The sequence below is a fragment of the Oryzias latipes genome, chromosome 15 (assembly GCF_053564925.1).
Source record: "Oryzias latipes strain Hd-rR chromosome 15, Olatipes_Hd-rR_3.1".
Taxonomy (NCBI): Eukaryota; Metazoa; Chordata; class Actinopteri; order Beloniformes; family Adrianichthyidae; genus Oryzias; species Oryzias latipes.
In genome coordinates, this window is record NC_136251.1 from 30,377,095 (window position 1) to 30,389,928 (window position 12,834).

The following is a 12,834-nucleotide window of genomic DNA, read 5'->3' on the forward strand; positions in this document are numbered from 1 at the left end:
GTGACAGAAAAACAGCCCTCCTCCCTTCCCCTCCTGGCAGCCTACTGTCCCCATTGCCTGGCTGTGAAGGTCAGATGGAAAAAAAGAGAGAAAAGCTCCATCGCCACCTCCGACTGCCTGGTTCATACAGGCCCTGGGAGGGATGGGGGGGGGGGTCTGAGCATGCTCAGTCAGGAGGAATGCCGGCAAACACAGTGGGCTCCCCCATCTGCTGATGCAGTGTGCACCTCTTGCCCCAGGCCCTTTTCCATCCAGTCTAGTGAGCAGCTAGATCAATTTTCTGAGGAATGAACACAAAGTCAGCACGCACGCACGCACACGTGCACGCATTCCTTTTGTTCAGCCGCAGCAGCGATGCAGAGGCTCGCGCTGCACTGCAGCAGGGTTTTACTCATGCATGCAAATGCCAGAGAGGCAGAGGCTGAAGGAAATGGGCAGAGATGTTCTGGAAGCAGTTCTGCTGCAGATATCCTTCCTGCAAATACAAGATTGTGACACTTTTGTGTTTTTTGTGTTATTCTGAGCTTTCCTGAATAATGAAAAGACCCCTATTTCATGCAGTCACCACTGACTTCCTTGGTCTAGTTTGAAGAGGGGCAGGTAAGAAACTCTGATGAAAAGCTCCATGGACCAACTCCTCATCTCTCAGTCACACACACCCAGGTCCGGAGGGTCGTAGAGAGGAGCAGCCGCATCACAACAGGAACGCAGGTGTGTATTGTAGTTTCCTTGAGGCTCGTAGGGCCGTCTCAAGGACGTCATGAAAATGGAATGTACCATTGCTGTGCATGTGTTAAGTGTTCCATGAAGTATTCGTTACGCCCACTTTATACTTCATAGAGCTTTACAATCGCTCGAGTCGCAAGGCCATCGGAAGGGACACAACACTGCGAAAGGTGACACAAGCTGTTGACATCATCCGGGACTGGAATCTCACGCCTTTAGTACAATTGTCTTCATATCGCGCCATTTAACCTGTACTTATTTTGAGTTATTAGTGGAGAAAACTTGACACAGAAAGTTGTGTCGGTTTTTAACGGTTAGCCTTTTGTTTGGAGGTGTCCACACCCTGACGGAAAGAGTAGTATCTAATAACTGGCAGTGCGTAGATGTTTGTGCCCGGGTCTTATTTTTGCCATTGAGCTGGCTTCTCAGGACTTGCCTTACTCGTTAGAGGTATTTAGCAGGAGCAGCTTTCCTTGCTGCCTGCTCCAGGTTGCCATTTGCCATTTGCAGAATTCCAATGTCCTCGATGTCTGCTCATGGTCCTTCTGGGAGTGAGATGCTTCCTGTGTGGACGACCTTGCCTCTCACCATCCGGCTGCATTTCTCGAGCCCGAATGACATCCCAATGTCAGTACTGTAGATCCTGGTGGTGTGGATCAGGGAGTCAGTGTCACGCTTGCTCTTAGCATATAGCTTGATGTCATCCATGTAGAGGAGGTGAACCCATTGCTGAGTCGGTATCCATAGCCAGTCTTGTTGATTATTTGGCTGAGGAGGTTCAGACCTATGCAGTGGGGACAGAGCGTCACCTTGGTATATCCCACATTTGATGGAAACCTGTGCAAGTGGCTTGCCATTGGCTTCAAGGGTGGTTTGTATATATATATATATATATATATATATATATATATATATATATATATATATATATATATTCCAAATGACTATGTCAGAGTCCTCTGGGTGTTAGGGACAATCGCACGAAGCTCAAAAAGTACAAATGCCACCTCAGACGTTTGTTATGGCCAGTTACAAGTGAAACTGGACAACCTTAGAATGAACTGAACCACACAATTGCAACAGAAAACAAGAATGCTTTGCAGCATAAACATAAACAGGGCATTAGGCAAATGGAAGTTGCACACACTTGTGATGTACGGGTGATGCTGTGTGGCGTCCTCACGCAACACTCTAGTTGTTATAAAGGTGAAAGTACTGTTCCTGACTGACCGGTACTTGGATGTATCCCTTGTGCTATCCTAGGCACTTTACCATTGGGAGTTGGGTCATCTAGACCCACTAGACAGTGCTCTGAACCTTTTTTCTTCAATGATTTGTGATCTTCACTGGTGTCCATGGATTACATGAAATCTTTCCACCTTTATCCACCTTTGTCATGGTAGGGAGAACACGTCAATGGAAGGGGGGGGGGTCATCTAAGATAGCACAAGAGGTAAGGAAGCCCGTAGGATGTCCACACACTACAATCTGAGTGTCTAATTTCCTCATTTTTAACATTCAGGCTCCACGCAATGGCAATCTACTTACCCTTATGTGTTGCACAAGTGTTCGCTATGACCTGCCGCCTGCAGCATGCCCGTAATAAATGTCAATGAAGATTTTCTCTCTGCGGCTTCACTGAGCGGTCTACGACCCTTTCATGTGGGTCACCAAGTTTGCCCATTTTTTGCTCACTGACAGCTTTTCCACTCTTAAGAGCAGAATTAGCTAAAGCTTCATTAGCAACGCACGTTCAAGCGGCCACTTTCACTGAAAAGTAAACATGCGTTGATATTCCTTATGTTCACGCATAACTACAGTTTTTGGGTTCTACGTACAAAACGTGTGGCCTTTGACTGCATGTCGAACCAGGTCGAACTTTGACCAATCAGAGACTGTGATTGGTTTATCTGGTGAACCCAGACATAGCGAGAGGCCTGACGACGTCTTGTGTTTGTTTTTCAAATAAAGATGGTAATCCATATCCACTAGTGCAAGGATGCTAGCAATAACCATTCCTAACCGCTTCGTGCCCAAATCACAAGATTTGCCCCGCTTCGACATTTCTCACCAAGCTTCTTCTAACTGTAGGTGCCGGACCTTTAAAAGAAGCCCCTCCCTGCTTGTCCAGTGTGAGCACCATGGGCCAAACATGCCTGGTGTACGTAGCATTACTGTGTGACAGCATCCACACACTGGTAAAATGTAGACTCTGAAAGTGTCCTGAAGAGGCAAATGTCCGTCATATCAGATGAACTATTGAAGCATGTCGTGTGCGATCTAATGCGTTCCTCTATTTGCAGAGTCACGCCTGAGCCTTGAGATATGCTAATGAGCTTCTTCCTTCAATAGCTGGTCTGTGCTTCCGAAATCAGTCGACAATGAGGCTCTTGAGGAAGGTTGATGGACTGTCAGCAATCTTCCCCGCTGTCAGAAACTCATTTTTAGATTCATCTCGATTTTGTATTTTCCATTTGGAACATTAAGGTCCACTTCAAGCTGCCGCCTCTCCTCGCCGCTGCGTCTCTCTCAAGGGTTTCTAAATCAGGAACATCGGACTCTCACCCCGCACTCATGAGTCACTCTGATATTCCCTGTGACCTCAATCCACCCTCTGAATAGATTTTTTGAATTTTTCACATCACCTGTGGTGGCGTTAGTGTGCAGACAACAACACGTGTATGAATGCTGCGGTCCTGAGTGCAAAACAGCTGCGATTTACTGCCTGTGATGTTCTGAATGTGTCTGCTTAGAAACCGCCGAGTTCCTGCAGAGCTGCAGCTCCTTGCTCGCCTTCGGCAGGGTATTTTCAGTGTCAGAAATGTGACAAATATACTCTTCAGGCTGTGTTTTGTCCCTCCCCCCACCCTCACAGTGAGTGTATGCTTGTATCTTTCAAGGCCTCATTTCCCAGAAAAGAGCAGAGGATTTATGAGTGCATGAGCCGCCGCGAGCCACATCTCCAGAGAAGGAGTGTTTCCTGCAAACATCAGGGAAGAGGCATGGCTGTGTGTGCGTGGGCGGACAGCTCCCATAGAAACACTGTCCAGTAACGCTCTGGGAGCGTCATCGAGGGGGGAGGCATGCTGCGTGTTAGCGCAGAAGAGGGATCTTTCTGGGAAAAATCCCATGAGGCCTGCAGGCCCTTTGATTGACAGCTAACTCTGCTGATTACCGCCCCCTGAGGGACGGACTCCCGTGAACAGCTGCTGCTCCAAACTCCCCTTGAACTGTTGCTGTGCCCAAAGCGGAGATGTCAGCTCCAGCGTGGCGTCCATTTCCCTCATTTCTGTCGCCCGTGTTTGCAGAAACCCGACACCAGAGTATTGCGCCGTTCTGCTGAACCAAGGCGTCTCCACCCTGCAGGGCCCGGCGTGCGGATGGCGGCACGAAGTGCTGAGGGGCTAAAAAGAGTTTCTGGAGGCGAGCAGATACCGAAACGCCTCTGCAGAGTCCAACTCATCTGAATGCTTATGTGTGTCTGTGGGGGGGGGGTCAAAAGCCAGTCACTGGGAGGGAGGGGGTCTATTTCAGTAGAGAAAGGTCGCAGTGTAAGCTGATAAAGGCAAGAGGCAGAGCTTGGAGCAGCTTCTGGGCCAGCCAGTCAGCTGACGCTTGCAGCTGTGTTTGAAACCTCAATATGAGCCTTGTTCAGACACTCCACCCCCACCTCCAGCCTCATCCCTTCCTCCCTCCCTTTCTTGCTCTTTCGGCACCCCCCATCATCATGCTGTTTCCGTTTTTTCCGCCTGATTTATGAAAGTAGGGCATGTGCCCATAACTGCTGCATCAAGGCACATGGCTGAGCCTCCAGAGGCAGTGAGCTCAGACAACTGCGCCGCGTTGCACAATCGCCACAAGCAAGCGGGATTATATAAACCGCCATGGCTCCATTGTTTTGGTTTTTCCTCTTTGTCTTTTTTTTTTCACCTGTAAATCCTGATTTCCTGTTTCCCCAGGACTGAGTGGGTCAGCTGAGAGCTCAAATGTGGAAAATTCATTAAGCATATTGGGACGGGGCAGCCAGGAAAGCCTTCCAAAGGGCTTGAATGGCTGTTTTGTTTTGTTTTTCTGTTGCTCTGCAGCCATTTCCCTTCACTCCGGCACAGGATTTCTGAGGCTTTATTGTCCGGAAGTAGCAGAGCATGTAAATATTCCAACAAAGAGGACGAGCGCTGCTGCGATTTCGGCGGTGACTCCGAGAGGAGCGTGCTTTATTGGTGTCTGGCCTGAATGAAGATGAGAGGCACTGCCAGGAGCGTCTCCATGGTAACAAACCAGGCTGCTCAACCCGGCAGCATTAAAAAAAAAAAAAAAGAGAGAGAACATAAAAAACAAAAGCGTTTGAGTCAGAAGCCAAATCTGATGTGGCAAAAATAGTAAAATATGTTTGCAAGTTGCAAAAGGCTTGGATGACTTTACCGGGTTATCTCATGAACAGCCTTTGATGAAATGAATGGAACGGATCATTTTTCCATTCATCCATCTTTCCTCCCACATTCTACACCTGCTTTGACCTTTTCAAGGTTGTCGGTAAGCTTACCTGGAAAATGTTGGACTCTTTTACAATTTTGATCACAGCTCAGCGAGAAATTCTCGTCACTCGCTGCTTTTTTCTGACCGATTGAAGACTATTTCTTTGTTTTTTTAAGCCTAAAAGTGTTTGAATCAAGCCCCCAGTTTTAACTATTGAATTTAATTCTTTCAAAAGAGCAATTAGAGTAATAAATAAAGGTGGGTTTTGTGAAATGTGCTGTTTTAAAAAAAATAATTCATTAAAATTTGTGGATGTTTAAAAATGTTGGAAATTTTCATTTTTAAAATAGTTTGCCCTTGAGAGTGCAGTCATTTTGTCTTTTAAAGAATAGAGGGACATTTTAATTTGAGAAGTATTTTTATGCATCGTGCAGAGCAAGAACAGATGTAAAGTGGAAATGTCCTGTTTTTGGAACAAAAATTGTGAAATGTTTGGATAAAAAGATCAAGGTTACTGTTAAAATGTCAAATATTACTCGATACCAGTGAAATAAACTTTGTATTAGTAAATACATATGTATTTGTGGATGTGTATATTGTATATATGTTTACATATTATGTGTATGTTTGTGAATAGTGTCTTGCAAGTTCTGAGTTAAAAAATCATCTGTAAATATATTAATTTCTCTTCAATTTACATTGAAGCGATTCTGACTCGCTTGTGCCACCTAGTGGGCATTATGTGAACTGACCTGTCTCTAGTCACTTCGGTTTTTGAACCAGCTTCAATCTGGAAGTAGAAGTGTTGCAGCTTCTGTACATTTTTTTAAAATGTTTGTATAAATTCTGCTTATTTTACAATTGAAAATTGTCATTGTAATCGCACGGATTTTTAGCGTTTAGGTTTCAGGTTCATGTTTTGCCTTTTCAGAGACTAAACCGCTTTGGGATGCACCCAAAGGCTTCAGCATAGAGTCCAGAAAGCACACAATCTGAATGTAAAAGCTGGATGTAACCCTGAGAGACGCTTTTCTCTCTTTGTTAGCTGCTGCAGAAGTCCTCACATCCTCTACGCGTCCTCCACCCACACCCATCTCCTCCACTCATAACTCAGCTGTTACTTGGCAACGTGGTCCCAGCTGGACCCAGCATCAGCCGCGTTGTCAGGGCAACAGAATGCATGCAGGCAGGCACGATAAACATGTTGGGTTTTTTTTTTCAGACGGCGGCGCTAAATGCACAATGAATCCCAAATGTGAATCCTGCACTGAGACATCCATCAAAGGAGGAGCAAACACATTAATCCAAGCGAGAGAGATGAGCCATTGCAACATCTGCACATCTGTGTTCAAGGTAAAAAAAAAGAAAAAGAAGAAGCAAAAGAGTGTTGTTTTTGTGTTGCTGGTTCCACACTCTGATTGTTTTTAGTTCCCGTAATGGCTCTGTATGTCATGTGGCTGCGAGCGTACAGTATGGGAAACAAACCTCCTCTCCACGCTCTGGGTAACACTGCATCTGTTACCATAGCAACCCCATCCATCATCATGCAAGGGGGGGGGGGGGGAGGGGATCAATTGATTCATTATTGAGTGAGGCGCAGCTCCTTCTCTGCTTCCAGTTCACGTCTACTCACTCTGCCTCCCAGCATCCATTATTGACATCTGCGCCGGCCCGCTCACGGCGCCGGAGAGGAGAAACCTGCCGGGTCTGCTTCATTGAAAAATAAGTCAGCTTCTACCAAAAAAAACAAAAACAACAGCACAAATAAAAAATACATGAGAAAACAAGAGGACAGAAAAAGTAGAGCAGCAGGCTCCTCCTTTAGATCAGTTAGCCAAAAATAAAGCGATACATGAAGTGGAGTGTGTGGAATGTGACAGTAGCTGGTTGAAAACAGGAGCAGGCCGCTCATGGCTGCAGGGGAAGGCGTGCTTTGATTCTCCACCTAAGCACAGCGCCTGCAGGCACCGAGGTGGTTGGCGAACTCTGTTTGAGGAAGGAAAAGAGGAAGACAAATGCGCGTTATAGGAAAATGTGCGCTAAATGGATGATGTCAGCTGCAGCACTTTGACACTTTAATGTCCTCTCGGAGGGAATTACATCATTAGCGCTCTTTCCTGGCCCATCTCAGTGCTGGGAAACCTCCTAATGGATGTCAACAAGCCATCCCTGTGGAAAAAAAAGGAGCAGTGGGGGGGTGGGGGGTGAGAATGGCGGTGGGAGTGCTTTTGAGAGGTCTCACATTGACCGCCTTTCCAACTAATAGCCTTCAGTGCGATTTTCCTGCACCATGTTAGACTCCACTTGTGTGAAAAGTGGACCTATCCGCTCTGCGGCGGTCCCTTCTCATTGACCTTGAACGGCTGGCTGTGCTGGAACGTCTCGCAGGAGTTGTTCTTCATGCATTTGTAATTACAGGAGCACATCGAGTTGGCAGCCGGCGAGTCTCCACCACACATGTGCTCCTTTTAATTTGAAAAGCTGTCAGCGTCGTCACTGCAGCTTCCAGGGACCTGATGCGGCAGCCATTCATGAATTAATTAACCGTCTGAAAAGTCCATTAAATTCAAGTCATGTTCAGAATGTGAGTGAAACTGAACTGGAAAGACTTTATCTTTCCGACGGACTCTCCAAAGCACGGGAATTGATTTTGACCTCCAATGAGAGATAGATGGCGTTCTTTCATTTCATTTCATTTTGAGTTTTAGCTCAAATAAGACAAATTAAGCACATTATGTTGTCTAGGAAGACATTTCTGTAAGATTAAAGATCAAAAACTGCAAGAAAAAGACCTGAAATGGGGAAAGAGCAGAGGCTATTGTTGGTTTTTATAGCTGGAAATCCTCTAAAAAGATTTCAGATGATCTATTCTCCAGACAGATGAGAGCTGAAAGCCTCTTGTGTTGGACACATTTTACTGTTACAGTGATCAAATGATCTATTCTTAAGGCAATTATATGTTTATTAAACTCATTTTCTAGGACACAGTTTCTGCAGAGCACCCAGCGTTCTTTTCTACATCAGAAATGCGATCTTTTCCAAGCAGATTTTCTTTCCCGTCTGCTCCTGACTTACACTATTTTAAATAAAGAAATACTCAGAAATGCAACTTTGATATTAATTTCCTTTATAAATGTCCATCATCAGGATAAAATACCACAAGAACATGTTTAGAAAAAAAAAAGATCTCTGCAGGCTGAAAACTGTAACAAAGCCATTTTTCCCGACAGTACCCCCTCCCGGAGGAACACTTTCCAGTTCTGAAATACAGAAACTTCCTGGACTGGCCTGAAGGAGGGTTGCTGGACTAAACCAGGTCTGAAATCTGGTCAGGTGAGGTCTAGATGAGCAAGGATCCAGAGTCTGTAATCCCAATCCTAACCTCAGTCTGTGGATTAGTCACTTCCTGTCTATCCTCGTGCCCCCCCCCCCCCCCCTTCCCCCAGCCTGACAAATGAGCCCATGGTGGAGTGGACAGCACTGTCCCGGGCAGCAGTTTGACCGGTTGCAGGCTCTGCCGTTCACATCCACCGGCAAACCGGACCAGAACAGAACAATCGATCCAGATGCGTCAGGGAAGGTCTTGGTTTCGACGGTGCCGACTGAAAGGACAAATCCGGGGTCCCGGATGACAAAGAAGTCCTGAATCTACGGCTCATTTCACGATGCAGTCGTTCTGCAGAGTGGAGCTGGAAGAACGGCGGTTCTGGTCCGTCTCAGCTCGTGTTCAACCAACGTGAAGGCTGACGGAGAACCATCCAGATTTCACATTCCCCTCCCTGCTTTTAGCTTCCGTGCCAGGCATGACATCTTCAATGCATGAACGGGCTCCTCGCACGCCACGTTCCCGACAAAAGCCGCAGTCTGTCACTCCTGTGAAGTCAGAAAGTTACCTGTTTACGCGCACGGAGAGCACGCTTACATAAACAACAACCCGCGTAAAACGACTCTACACGCCTGTCACCAAAACGGGGGGCATGAATGAATAATGTTGAACAAGTAGGACGGATAAGCAGCCCCCCTCATGTGCTCGCCTCACGTTCAGATTTAGCTTCGTGTGGGGAATTGATGAGACGCAGAGCCAGAAGCTTCAAAGGCCGCGGTTACACGAGCTGCCGGGCGTCAACGCCATTTGGTTGGTCTCTGCTGAGCGGCTAGCAGGTGATGAACAAGGTGGAGCAGCGGCGGAGCTGTCGGCCCAAGAGGAGGCAACCAGACGCAGGAGTTGCAGCCAGGTTGCATCGTGCAGGAAGGCGCGGAGGCAGGAGGGACTTTTATTTTTTTCAAGCAGGGGTTATACTGCAGCAGGCGAGACAGAAACGGAGGTTTGAGTGTCGGAGAAAGGTTTCATCACACTTTAAGCACAGATGAGGAGGAGGAAGAGGAAGAGGAGGAGCCTTTAAAGCTTAAAACGCTCCACATGTGAGCATCACAGCGGCTTTTTTAAATATGCAACACAGAAAGAGAGAAAAGACCCACAAAATACAGCAGAGAGGAAATGAACGTCTAGATTCAGGTCACAAACAAAACAGGAAAAGAGTTTTGTAGGTTAAACTATTCAAGAATGAAGTAATTTATCAATTAGATGATAAAAATATACCATATAAAGGAGCTATTACTACCATTACTCTAAAGATAACGATCACAATGGAACTATAATAATTTACTTCACGATAAAAACAATACCAACAGAAATAATAAAATATAAAAATAATTACTGGACTGAAGTTTGACCATATTATCTCTAGTGCTGAAGGGAATAATAATCAAACTAATAAAGTAAAAATAAAAAAAGCCTGCTTTTATTTATATTGTTAGGAATATTAACAGTTGTAATTATAACAAATATAATAATAATCCTTAAACAACACAAAAAACAAATAATTATTTATGCAATAAAGTAAACTAATCAAAGACCGAAAAACTTTATTTAATTTCTGTGGATGATTCCAGATTAAATAAGAAATTCAAACTTCGTTTAAAGAAAATCTGAAGGGAAAAAAATGATGGGTATCGTTATCGCAAAATCAAGCGTGGCATATCGCAAAAGTTGGTAAAAATTGCAATAAATGGTTAGCTTAAATGTGCTAAATCAATGTTATGGCAGCTTGAAGTATTTAACGAATTATGCGTTTGACCAATCGGATGGACGCCTCCAGGTTGTTGACCAATCAGATGAAGCCCTTCTATGTTAGATGTTGGCCTCCTATGTAGACGAAGGTCATTTGGAGAATAATTTAAGTCCTTATTTAAATAAAACTGTTTTAGTGAAATAAAAATTACGTGTTGCTATTTGTTCATTTATCGCAAGTTATGTCGTCATCGCAATATTGATCATAAATATCTGAATTCCTTCACTACTTAGCTGTAGTCTGTAGTACGACTTCAAAATCCGGTTCCCTTGAAATTTCCCAGAAGTCTCTGCAAAAAAACAGTGAGCATTGATGCTCCCTGGATTAGCAAACATAGACCACAATGCATTGCTTTAAAGGATTTAGGGTTTGAAAAAAAATTGTGTACTTTTTTTTAAAAATATAAATCATCCACGTTTTCATCATCAGAACACATTAAATTAGAAAATCATCTTTGTAAAATATTTACTTCGGAAAATCTGTGATGTCAAATTCGACGTAAAAAAACACAAATTAGTGGAAAATGCGTTAAAATCCAGGGTGCTGGATAAGTCCACAGTACGGAGTGTTTCAGGGGTAAAAAATACAAAAAAATCTAGTTAGCATTTACTCCATATGTAGAAACTGGTTTGGTTAACAACGGTTGAATTGAATTGACTCGATTTCCACACAAAACAAGAAAAATTATTCCAATAAAAATCAATAAATCTGCTTTTTAAGCATATTTTTAGCGTCGTTTGGGTGAATACTCGACTCTGAGTGATACTTTTTACTCGTCAGTGATACTTTTTAAATTTGGGAGAATATAGTATAGGTGGATAATGCCTGACGCGTCATCCGTTAATTTAAAGTAAGCTCTTACTTGTTTTGTTATTTTGTCAAATTAAAAACTGTTTTTATAACCAAACAAACTTGTTTTACAATAAAATAAGAACAAATAAATTGATGTTCAGTCGAGTGGCTTCGTCAAATCTAAGGTCACCTGTCCCCCCTCCAGCCCCCTCTGGAGACACTCCTGCATCCAAGGGTGCCAGGGAGCCAAAACCTGAGCGGATTTGAAGCCGTTTGACCTTTACCCTGTAAAGGTAACGGTCAGCCGCGGCGTGCACGCTCAACCACAGCGCCTCTTCAGTCGGTTTGATTCCGCTGTCGGGTCGTGGGACGGTAGGAGGAAGCAGAAAAAAAGCTGACGAGAAACACGGAAAGCCCCCCCCCCCCCCCCCCTTCACACATGAACCGGAAACCCCCCACCCCCACAGCCACACCAGTCATGGCGCCGGATAACGCCGCACCTCCCGCTGCAGTTTCAGGAGGACGGCTTTACCTGGGGATTACAGATTAAGCCTCAGCGAGGGAAATGAAGATGAGGCCCGACGGTTGGTTACATAACGGGCCTTTCATGCTTCCCTCTGTGAGAAATCCCCGTCCCACACGCGTGTTCCCATGAACACGGGCGGCCATGTTTGTTTGTGCCGAGACAGAGAGGCCCTGCAGCAGTAGAGGCCCCGCATGGCTCAGAGCAGTGGCACTGGAGGGTTCCTCTTTTGCCCTCAACCCCCCTCCATCCATGAACACTTCCTGTGCAACAGTATGCCCCCCCCCCTCAATTTAAATACATTATTAACACCCCCCTTAAGCATAGCTCTGAAAGAAGTGGGGCAGAGAGAAATAACACCACTGTATGACCCCCCCCTAGCCTGCTCTGACACTGCACACACATCTCCACCTCTTCCTCCACCCGCCCCCACCTGCTCTCACTCTGCGGGATGAAAAGAGTCCCCCCCCCATTAATCCCCTCTGACGTGCCTCCTGAGAGGCAGGATTTGCTGCAAGTCCATGTGTGTGTGTGTGTGTGTGGGGGGGGGGGGGGGGGGGGGGCCTACAGCATGCAAAACAAGCCCGTCTGGCTGTTTTAAAGCCGCCCCCCCCCTTGCTGAGAGGCAGGAAGCAAATCAGGGAGGGGGGGGTGGGGTAGGTTAACCCTTCGCTCACCCTCTTCTTCCTCACCCCTCCTCCCCTTTCAGATAGAGCTATCAGACTCCCAAGATCCGTCGGGGGGGGGGGGGGGGGGGCAGTCTTATCAGACACGTAGTGGTGGGAGGGGATGACATTATTAAAAAGCAGGATGGGGGGGGGGGGGGGGGCGGCCGTCCGCACCCTTCAGCTAGAACTCACGTGGAATGTCAACAGTGCCCTCCCCAACCCCCACAGATGGAAAAATGGGTCATTGAGTGGAAGTCACCCCCCCCCTCCCAACATCAACAGTTTTGCTTTATTTTGAAATTTCTCGGGGTTTTTTTTCCCTCTGTGGTGAATTGCTGTGCAGTCTCTGCCCTCCCCATGACAACCTACTGTAGGGCTGCAGACCATGCCCCCCCCCCAGCCGTGACATCAGCCACAACACGCAGACAGAGGCTTTCACCTCCCACCCCCACGCAGGCCGCTAAAACCCGCGAGCCGCACGTTGCATCAGAGTCCTGAAGCTGCCATAGCAACTGCG

The 12,834-nt window shown here is 46.0% G+C and overlaps 1 long non-coding RNA gene across 1 annotated transcript; it reads left to right on the forward strand.

The window, feature by feature from the left end:
- The first annotated feature begins 388 nt into the window (after positions 1–388).
- On the forward strand, positions 389–11,276 carry LOC144984072 (uncharacterized). Its single transcript, XR_013647705.1, has 4 exons — positions 389–711; positions 6,425–6,555; positions 8,433–8,535; positions 8,649–11,276. It is a non-coding gene; the product is annotated as an uncharacterized LOC144984072 (long non-coding RNA).
- The last annotated feature ends 1,558 nt before the right edge of the window (positions 11,277–12,834 follow it).